General features: G+C 40.3%; 1 pseudogene; it reads right to left on the bottom strand.

The window, feature by feature from the left end:
* Positions 1–1,358: 1,358 nt before the first annotated feature.
* Positions 1,359–8,778, bottom strand: LOC138154766 (eukaryotic translation initiation factor 2-alpha kinase 1-like; annotated as a pseudogene).
* Positions 8,779–10,300: the final 1,522 nt, after the last annotated feature.

Genomic DNA, 10,300 nt, shown 5'->3' with positions numbered 1-10,300 from the left:
AAACTATTCCTTGCTCTCCTAATGTACTTATCTTCTCACCTTTTATGTCTAAACCATGTACCTATTTTGACCTTATCTTGGTATAAGGTGTAAGATGTTGGTCTGTGCCTAGTTTCTGCCATTCTAGTTTTTCCCGACTGTTTTTGTTAAATAATGATGCCTGCTAAGCGGGGCTGTACTGAAGCAGGGGGAAGTCTACTACTGGAGGATGTCTCCCTACTCTAGGCTGTGCTGCAACACATGGAGGTGCAGCTGCTGGAAGAAGTCTACCTGTCCAGGACTGCACTGAAGCACTTGGAGGATACCTGACCACCTGGGTCTGCACCAGAACACAAGGTCTGTCTGCTGAAAAAGGCTTATGCACTGGTGTTATGGGAATGCGAATCTGAAGATCTTCCCTGCCCCTTGGCCCTTTGATGGGCTTAAGTGACTCTGAGAAGCTTCCCTGATTTGAAAATATGCTCTTCCCCCTAATAGGCTGAATGTGGTCACATGGAGCCTGTGGCAGGAGGCTTGTTTTTCATGACCATCCAAACTTTGTTACTTTGTGATTGGACAGTGGGTCAAGAGGGTTGTGACATTCTCTGACCCAGGAGAAGGCTATATATGCCCTGATGTGAGGTTTTGCTTTGAGACTCACTTTGGGAAGAGTTGTGTGAATTGTCCAGATGAGACTCTGGGCAGCCGTTGAGCCCCCTGGCTTTGAAAACCCAGATGTTGGTGCTTCACTCTCTGGGAACTGACTAGGTATGGATGTGATGGTCAGACAGCTGGAAGCCTGTCTGCTGATGTTTCTCTTTCTCTATTTGTTGTCTGCTTTTAATCTCTGTTTGTATTTCCTGAAGTTCAGGGTGCTGACCTTTTTTCACCTGAACTAAGTAAATGACGTATATTTGATTAAAGCAAGATTGTTAATCCATTTTGAGTTGCTTTCCTTTAGAAAAGCAGATCTAGGAACCTGTGCTAGCAGCCATCCTGGGTATGCTAGAGGGCTTACTGCTACAACTAGTGGCTAAATCCCATTGAGTTCCATTACAGGGGGTCACCTACCAGATCAGGACTACCTAGGTACAAGTGGTGGTCTCTGAGTTGGAGTCTTCAAGTTCCCCTGGTTATTCTAAGGCATGTGGTGGGTCCTGGTGTTGGCATCTGCCTGTTCCTTCACCTTGAGGCTCAGAATCTCTCCCTGGTTTGCTAAGGTGGGGCTTGCCACTGACTTTTTGGGACACTTCCTGTCCTGGAATGCACTCCCCTTTTACCTCAGTGAAATGAACCTTTCTTGATGATCCTCCAAATTTCCTGGGACTCTATTTTTTTGTTTTTAAAGAGGTCAAAAAAGTAGAATGATAACTTACTGCTTACTCTGTTATCTTGGCTCCTGTAAGTCCAAACTCCCAAGAATTTTTCACTTGCAGCATATGGTAATTAAGAAATGATCTAGTAGGTGTATTAACTAAGCACTTTTCTTGTGATTCGTATTCACTGGCATTTCTTATGATCAAATAAGTAGTTTACTATCTTGTCATTCTGACTGTCAACGCAAGTTTATGCAAAGGATTTTTTTTTCTGAATTTGAATCAGCAAAAAATAATGGATGAGCTACTATTTTCATCACTTTAAATATGACATTGATCTCTGGCCCCTGTCTCATCAGATACCATGTGCAGAGATGGTAACTTGACAACATATTCTAAGCCATGTGATAGCCTGAAATTTTAGAATGTTGCAGACCTGCCAGTACCTTACCTTCCTCAAGTACCTTCATACAATCCTTTTTACTGCCTTCCTTAATCAGAATTTTTTTTAATTGCATAAAATTGCCTATCTAATTTGTTCTTGACCTTGTATACTTTCCCATACCTGCCCTTTCCTAGGACAGCAATTTCCTCAAACTCATTTAGATAAAGAAACGTTTGTGCTTTAGAGACCACCTCTTTTGCATGCTGAGCCTCAAGAGCTCTCTGCTTAGCTATTCTCATTAATTCAGTAATAACTTTATTGTGACGCAGTCTCAAAAAAATAAATTCTTCACGGCAAAGGAAGGAAGACAGCCCTCTTTTGCTAAGTCTGACAAAGTAATGTGACAAACACCTGTCTTGAAGGATGGGGGTCTGGTTCATGCACATAGCTCAAGTGCTCTAACAATGAAGTAATAGTTAGTTTGCTTTGCTACTTCAGAGGGAAAAGTCGAGAGCACTAGAGGTCCTCTGCTCACTCTGGAGTTCAGTAGGAAGATCAGATTCGTCATAGTGAATGTCCAACCCCTGCTAGGGGAAGTCTATGGCAGGCGGCGGGAGCAACCCAGGAACTCCAGCGCCCTTATTTCGTATTCCTGGGTTCAGGAACCATCCTCTAGTATCTCCCGCGACAAAGGGGTGGCCTCTCCATCCAAGGGCAAAGCAGGTGCCCTCCAAATAACAAGCAGAAGTGGCTCTGAAGTCACTTCCAGCCTCTTGGAGGAGGTGCTGCAAGCCCCCAAAAGTTACTGACACAGGACCAGAAGTTGACTCCCAGTGGTCTACAAGTAGGCCGGCCCTGCCCTGAGTCGAAGCAGAAACATCCTGTTCCTCATTCCAGGATGAGGTTTAGCGTCACCGCTATGACTCCTTCCAGTGAGTGACTGCACTCCCTGCCTCTAGATGTGACACTACCCTTTGTCCTCTTCCTGAACTCTCCCTCTCAAAAAAAAAAAAAAGAAAGAAAAAAAATTATGGAGGCTCTGGATTCCAGGAACCTCTTCTTCCATCGTCCTTCCTCCTGGCACACAACCTTCCCCTCCCCCCTTACACCTGGTAAGTTGGTGCCACCACATTTCCCACACCCCCATGAAATGTAACAGTTTGGGAACATGGAGAGTAGTGGGAATATTAGCTATTTTAGAAAAAAAAAAAGAGGCAGAATGCCTCTTTATGTTTATTACTTTGTTTTATGAGGGTGGAAGGAACAAATGAAAGAAGCTGACTGGAGAATTTCCAGAAGGTGGGGGAGAGGAGAGGCCTTTCAGTAGTATTCAGAGTCAATAGTGAGGCATCCGTTATTCCAATAATGTCAGGAAATAAAGGAGTTTATATAGGTACAAATCCCAGATATGAGGATTTAGAGAGGTTTCTAGAGAAAAGAGGACATGAGTTCCTTAGGGATGAGAAGATGGAACCTGCCTCAGTCAGGTTCTCTCCCTTTAAAAGCTGTATTTCCCTTGTCTGTTGTCAGTTGTCAGGCAGAGTAGAGCAAGATGAGAATAAGGACTGCACCCATGGCTCCATCTGTATAAGGAATCCCTAGGTGAGGATGTTCCTTCTCCCAAGGAAGATCAGTGCCTTCTCTACAAGTTTATATTCTTGGAGAGTCATGAGGCTTCTTGAATCTACTTTCTCCTTCCCTCTAACTTATTCTGCATGTAATTGCTAGATTTCTGTTGCTTATTTATAAATTTAGTCCTATATACTGCTCCTTTCCTCAAAAGTCTTCAATAATTCTCTGTTGCTCCAGCGCAGAAAGCTGAGAAGCTAAATGACTTGCTAAATGACAGAATCATAAGGCCAAAATCAGAGGTAAGTCTTGAACGTGGGGCTTCCTGTCTTTGAAGCCTGTGTTTTCTCCACTAGGAAATGCTGCCTCTCAAATTATCACAAAGAAATATTTAAGCAATTATCACCTTTGGCTCTGTTCTGTAAAGATAAGCCTTATGAACATATGAAGGATTATCCAGGATCAGTGGCAATAACAACAACAGTAATAATAACTCCAGTTTTTCTAGTATTTTAAAGGTTGTACAGACCTTTGCACATATTAGCCCTGCAGGGTTTTGTTGAAGCCAGCTCATGCTGGGTTTGAAGAGCCTGATTATTAAATTTTCAGTGTGAGCCTTTATAACTTAAAAATTGGCAAATACTACAAATCAAGTCTTGATTTAATTGTTTTATTGATTGCCTAAATTTAAGAAAATGATAGAGAAAATATCACTAATGCAGATTAAATTTAAAAGTGTGTCATGCATTTTATTTGTTAAGCATTTACCAGCAGGTCACTGACTATGAGGAGCTTCATTATCCCTCTTTTACTGATAAGGGAACTGATGTTTAAAGAACTGACAATGGGTAATCAACTTTTTCAGGGCTAGAATTGGGATGAAATAGGTTTTTCTACTATGCCCTGTTGACTTTCTCCAGAGGTAGCCCAGACTAGTTCTTAGATTGGCTGGTGAGATTCAAAGTCAATAATGATAGTGCTGAGGAAGGATTTCTGGTCAGATAGGCAGGGATCAAACTAGACCCAGTAGGTAAAGCAAACTTACCTAGAGGTCTTGGTAACACCAGAGAGAGGGATTGGTGTGTTTTCTGAATCAAAAGGAACACGAAGCCAATGCTGGTCTTTGTCATAAGGCAGCCAGTGTGTATGGAAGGATCACTGCCTTTAGAGTTAGAAGTCTTGAGGATCCTGGTTAGAAACCTTGTTCTAGGGGCGGCCAGGTAGCATAGTGAGTAAGAGCACCAGCTCCAGTGTTGGGATGACCTGGAGATAGAATCCCGGGCTCAGACATTTAGCATCCATCCAGAAACACCTGACCGTGTAACCTTGAGCAAGTTACTTAACCCCAATTGCTTAAAAAGAAAAAAAAAGAAAAAACAGTAACCTTGCTCTAGTACCTACAACCCATGTGTCCTTGGGGAAATCTCAATTTCAGGGCCTCAGGACCTTATTACTAGTGGGCATTAGACTAATGACTTCTAGTTGATAAGGATGGGATCTGAATCCCTAAGTGGAAATAATAAAACTGGGAAACCTGACCCTTCCCAGTTAATCCTTTCATTGCAGCCCTCATTGTCTGCACCTGGCCCTACCCTAGACCACCACTCCTTGATTCCATATAGACCCACCCCTTGACCACTGTATATAAGGTCCATCTTGCCTCCATGAATGTGCTCAGATTGAATCCAGCCCTCTTGTCAATAGAAGTGTTACAAAGATTCAGATTCCTTAAGAATCTGACCCACTTGCATTAGTGATACAGATTCTCAGATCCTTTAAGAGGCTGATCCACATTTTAATACAAATACCACAGATGTACAGATTCTTAAAATCTCGACCACCCCATTGGGTGTTTTAATAAAAACTTGTCTCTGACTGAAAAAAGGCTTGGGTCAAATTCATTCAAGGCAGGACTTGTGTCATTTGCCCTTGAATTCCAGGGGTCCCAACATCCCTAGACTTCAACATAGGTACCCTTTAATTTCTAAAATCCTGTGGTTGTCTCTGGTCACATCCACAGCTTTGGAGTGGCCAGAGCCTGTTCTGCCCTTTCTGTGACAACTGACAGTTGACAAGGGAAATACATTTCTTGAAGAGAGTGAAACTACTGAGGCAGGTTCCATCTTCTCACCCATAAGAAACTCAATGTTCTCTTCCATCTAGAAACCATTCTAAATCTGTGTATTGTATTATCTGAAACTTTTATGTCTATAAGCTTCTTTATTCCCTGACATATAATGTAATTCCTCTTCTAATCATTAAAAGTAATGGGCAACAGTAGCAAGGTACACTATTTCATTTGGTAATAAGTATGCAGTATATTAATACACCTACTTTATAGATTAAGAAACTGGCATTGTATAGCTAGTAAATGATATGGTCAGTTTGAGACTTAAGTGTTTTCCAGGCACTTGTCAAATAATATAGTATATTGAAATTGAAAAAGTGCTTCAAGGCTACTTAACTTTATTTTACATGTGAAGAACAAGAGACCCATATAGAATGAATAACTCACATAGGGTAATGTACAAAGTAAGGAGAAGAATTGAAATTTGAACTCAGGCCTTCAGCCTCTAAATAGGTCCAGTGTTTTTTTCTCTGTACTATTATTCTGTCAAGTATCTTTATCTTCTGTTATTCCCATTTTACAGATGAGGAATTTGAGGGTTAATAGATTTAGTGCCTTGGCCATACTCACAAAGAAAGTGTTAGAACTGGGACTCAAATCTAGGTTTCTTTGAATGAGGGAGGTAAAAGAATAAACATTTGCATAGCACCCACTTGTTTATCAGGCACTGTACTAAACGCTTTATGAATATCTCATGGAATAAAAGGTAATATTCTTTGTCTTGCATCAAATCACTTCCTAGCAACATCAAGACGTTAACTCCTTACATGTTCCTAATCCAACCTCCTGGGGTTATGGATGAATCCTTTCTACAAATAACAGCAACAATAATAACAACACTACAACAATGAACAACACAATTTATATAGTATCTACTGTGTGCCAGGAACTGTGCAAATATTATCTTATTTGAACCTCATAACAACTCTAGGAGGTGTGTACTATTATTATTATTCTTTTACATCTAAGGAAAGAAAGGCAAATAGAGGTCAAGTACCTTACCTAGGACCTTATCGCTAGTAAGTGTCTATGGCTAAAATCAAAATCAGGTCTTCCTGACTCCAGGTCCACTGCGGGTCCAGGGTACCACCCTTGACCATTCATTTGGGTTGTATTTGAAGAGTAAGAGTGACAAGGAACTCATTAGCTCATGAGGCAGCCCCACTTCTTCCTAAATTTATTTTTATTTTCTTTTGACAGTTTTAATCTATCCATATACCTCTTATAAACTGAGCTAAAAATAATGATATTAGCAGACATTTACATGGGTTTTTATGATTTCAAAACACATTTAACGTATTTTCCCACATGTAGCTCTCTGTGGCCCTATAAAGTAGGTTACAAATGTGCAAATTGAGGCCTGAAAGATTAAATGACTTGCCTGGAGACATTTCGAATTCTGTGTGTCCAAAAACAACTCAATAGCTTCCCTCCCAAATCCAGGCTTCCATACTTCCCTATTACTGTAAAGGATACCACCATTTTTCCAACTACTCAGCAGGTGTCATTTGGTGTCATTTTCTCTACGTTACTCTCTCTTACCCCATGTATTATATAATTCATCCAGTCTAGTCTCAGCAGTGTCTCTGACACATGTCTCCTTCTCTGTATCCACACTGCAACTACTATAGACCAGACCCTCATCAGCTTTTGTCTAGACTATTGTTAATAGTCTCCTATTTGGTCTCCCTTTCTCAAGTCTTTTCCTGTTCTAATCTATCTTTCACAATCCACCAAAGTACATTTCCTATAAAAATACCAAACAACCATGTTAATCCCCTCTTCAAGAAATGTCCTTAGTTTCCTATTGTTTCTGGGATAAACTGTCTTCAGTATTTAAATCTCTTCAAAATATGACCATTTCCTACTTAAGATAATTTTTCACATTACATCTTTATATGCAGCTGGTTATAAAATGGATATAAAGCAGTGGATATAAAATGCTAGGCATGGAGTCAGAAAAAACTAAGTTCATATCTGGCCTCAGATACTAGCTGTGTGACCTTGGGCAAGCCATCTAAACTCTTTCTACCTCAGTTTCCTCAAGAGCAAAAAATAATAGCAACTACCTTGCAGAGTTGTTGTGACAACCTGGCACAAAGCAGGTACTTAAAAATGGATATTCTCTCTCAGACCCCCATTCAAACAGGCTTGCCCTGATTCCTAGTCTTGTGCTATTTTCATAATACCTTTTTCTAAGAATCATAACTCATGATTCTTGTTCTTCCCTCTGGAGCCAAGGAGAATAGATATAATTTGTCTTGTATATAATATCACTTCAGATACTTGAAAATAGTTATATTATCTATACCTATTTCTTCTATCGTTCATGCTAAATACATGGAGTTTCACAATCAGATTCTCATATGGCTTGGTGTTAAGTCCTCACATCACCCCACATCATTAAGTCATACCACACTACAGTTTGTCAGTGTCCCACAAAAATGTTTTCCCCAAATTAGCATGGTATTCTTGAGCGTAACCTGTCCAGCTCACAGTAAAGTGAAATTATACTTTTTTCCCAATGAACTGTTTAAATTTTTTTTCTTGACTTTGGGGGAGAAGGGGATTGGCAAATCCTACCAAGAGTGCACTAATGTGGTTTTTCTGAACTTATTTATCAACTACCTTAGGTGGCTGTGAAAACTGTTATCCTAGAGGTTGAAACCCATGAAAATTTATGTCTCTGGGCACTTCAGACATCAGAGAGAGCTCAAAGTCTTTCACTTTAAATGAAGTCCAATTTCAATGGCAATCAATTCAAAAAGGCTAATAGTAAAATTACGTTGTGAGTAGAATAGTAGTGAGCAGCAAGATCATTCTGAGGCTTTGGCCAAGAGCATGTTCTTTGACAGTTGCACGGGGCACCTTTAAAAAAATACCACGGGGTGGCCAGGTGGTGCAGTGAATAGAGCACTGGCCCTGGAGTCAGGAGGACCTGAGTTCAAATACCACCTCAGACACTTAACACGTACTAGCCTCATGACATTGGACAAGTCACTTAACCCTAATTACCCTGCCCTCCTTCCTCCAAAAAAATAATACCAGGTGAATGAAAATAGCCATAGGTAACTTAGGAAGTGAAATAATAAAGTCCATTGATCGATAAGTGACTATAAAATAGTTTGAATCTATGAGGCAATGAAAGGAGAAGATGAAAAATGAAATGTATTTTTAAAGGCTTCAGTTGTATGGTGTATTCTAGGAGGGCTAGTACTTCTGCTGCAAGGGCTTGCCAAACCCTTTTCAGGCCTACTCATCCATCTTTGGTGTCCACCTTCACCCAACTCTTCATCTTTGGTGCCAAGAAACTGTAGCATTCCCATTGTCCACATCCCAGTAGTCCATTTTGGCAAATAGTCTAAACCAGGTTGAGGGTAATTAACAGGCCTCAAACCCATCAGTGATTTAGGGGGATGTCTACTGCAAACAGCTAAAGACTTCCCCTGGTGAAATGGGCAGATGAGAACAGTTTGTTCCAGTGGTCATAAAAGCAGCTGAAGCAGGTGCTGTATAGAGTGTTTAGAACCTGGTCAGACATCAAAGATGCCAAGATAATCCACTGCATCCTGGGCCATCAACAATCATCTTGATTTTAGTTTTGCCCTGGACTTTGATGATTCTGGACAAGAGAGCAACGCAGATAATTTTGTATAACTCTGCCTCACTTAAATGCAGTTCACATGCATGTTAAGACATACACCCTGTGATATCATTGGTCCTCATGAAAAAGGAAGGATTAACAACAACAAGATCCTTTTACATGTATGTGGGCTTTTCATATGATGGAAAAATAGTGATAGCCTTAAGGGTGTACAAAGTTGCCTTAGGTATCCTTATCTGTTTATATCTAAAAATATATTCCTTATTCTGGGTACATAGTCACATTATAATCTTGCCCAGCCCATTTTGTGTGCTGAGGGAAAGGGAAGTGTTTCCTGAGGTACCATGATGTAGTAGGTAGAATGTTGGACTTGGACTTGGTTTCAAACCACATAGTTTTGAGTTTTAGATCTTTAACTTAAGTGACCTGAGGCAGGATATGTGACTTCTCTGGACCTCTTTCTCCTCATTTTTTATTTTTTTATATTTTATTTATTTATTTTTAGTTTTCAACATTCATTTCCACAAGATTCTGAGTTACAAATTTTCTTCCTTTCTTTCCCCTACCCCCACCCTAAGATAGCAAGCCTACTGAATACCTCTTCTCCTATATTCTTTCTCTTATATCCTCCCCCCCCCCTTCTAATTTTCTAGTAGGGCAAGATGGGTTTCTATACCCCAGTGGCAGTTTATCTTATTTACCACTTGCAGGTAAAAAACAACTTTTTAAACATTTGTTTTTAAAACTTTGATTTCCAGATTTTTTCCCTTCTTCCCTCCATATCCACCCCCACTGGGAAGACAGGCAATTCAATATCGGTTGTACATGTGTGGTTATGCAAAATGTTTCCATAGTAGTTATATTGTGAAAGACTATCTATATTTCCCTCCATCCTATCCTGCTCCCCACTTATTCTATTTTCTACTTTGATCCTTTCCCTTTGCAAAAGTCTTTACTTCCAACTACCCTCTTGCCAAGTCTGCCCTCCCTTCTGTCACACTCCTTCTTATCCCCATTCCCCCTACTTTCCTGTACGGTAAGATACCCAGTTGAGTGTGTATGTTATTTCCTCAACCCAAATTCAATGAGAGTGAGGTTGACCCATTCCCTTTCACTTTCCTGCTCTTCCCCTCCATTGTAACAGTGTTCTCTTGCCTCTTTTATATGAGATAATTTACCCTATTCTATCTCTCCCTTTTTTCCTTCTCCCATTGTATTCCTCTCTAAACTCTTAATTTTATTTTTTAGATAGCAACCCTTCCTATTCAGCTGATCCTGTGCCCTCTGTCTATGTATACATGTGCACACATATACACACA

The sequence above is a fragment of the Petaurus breviceps genome, unplaced genomic scaffold, assembly GCF_028583685.1.
Source record: "Petaurus breviceps papuanus isolate PSGF00001 unplaced genomic scaffold, PetGlider_PUasm1.0 91133, whole genome shotgun sequence".
In the NCBI taxonomy this organism is placed as follows: Eukaryota; Metazoa; Chordata; class Mammalia; order Diprotodontia; family Petauridae; genus Petaurus; species Petaurus breviceps.
This window is presented reverse-complemented; position numbering and strand designations above follow the sequence as displayed.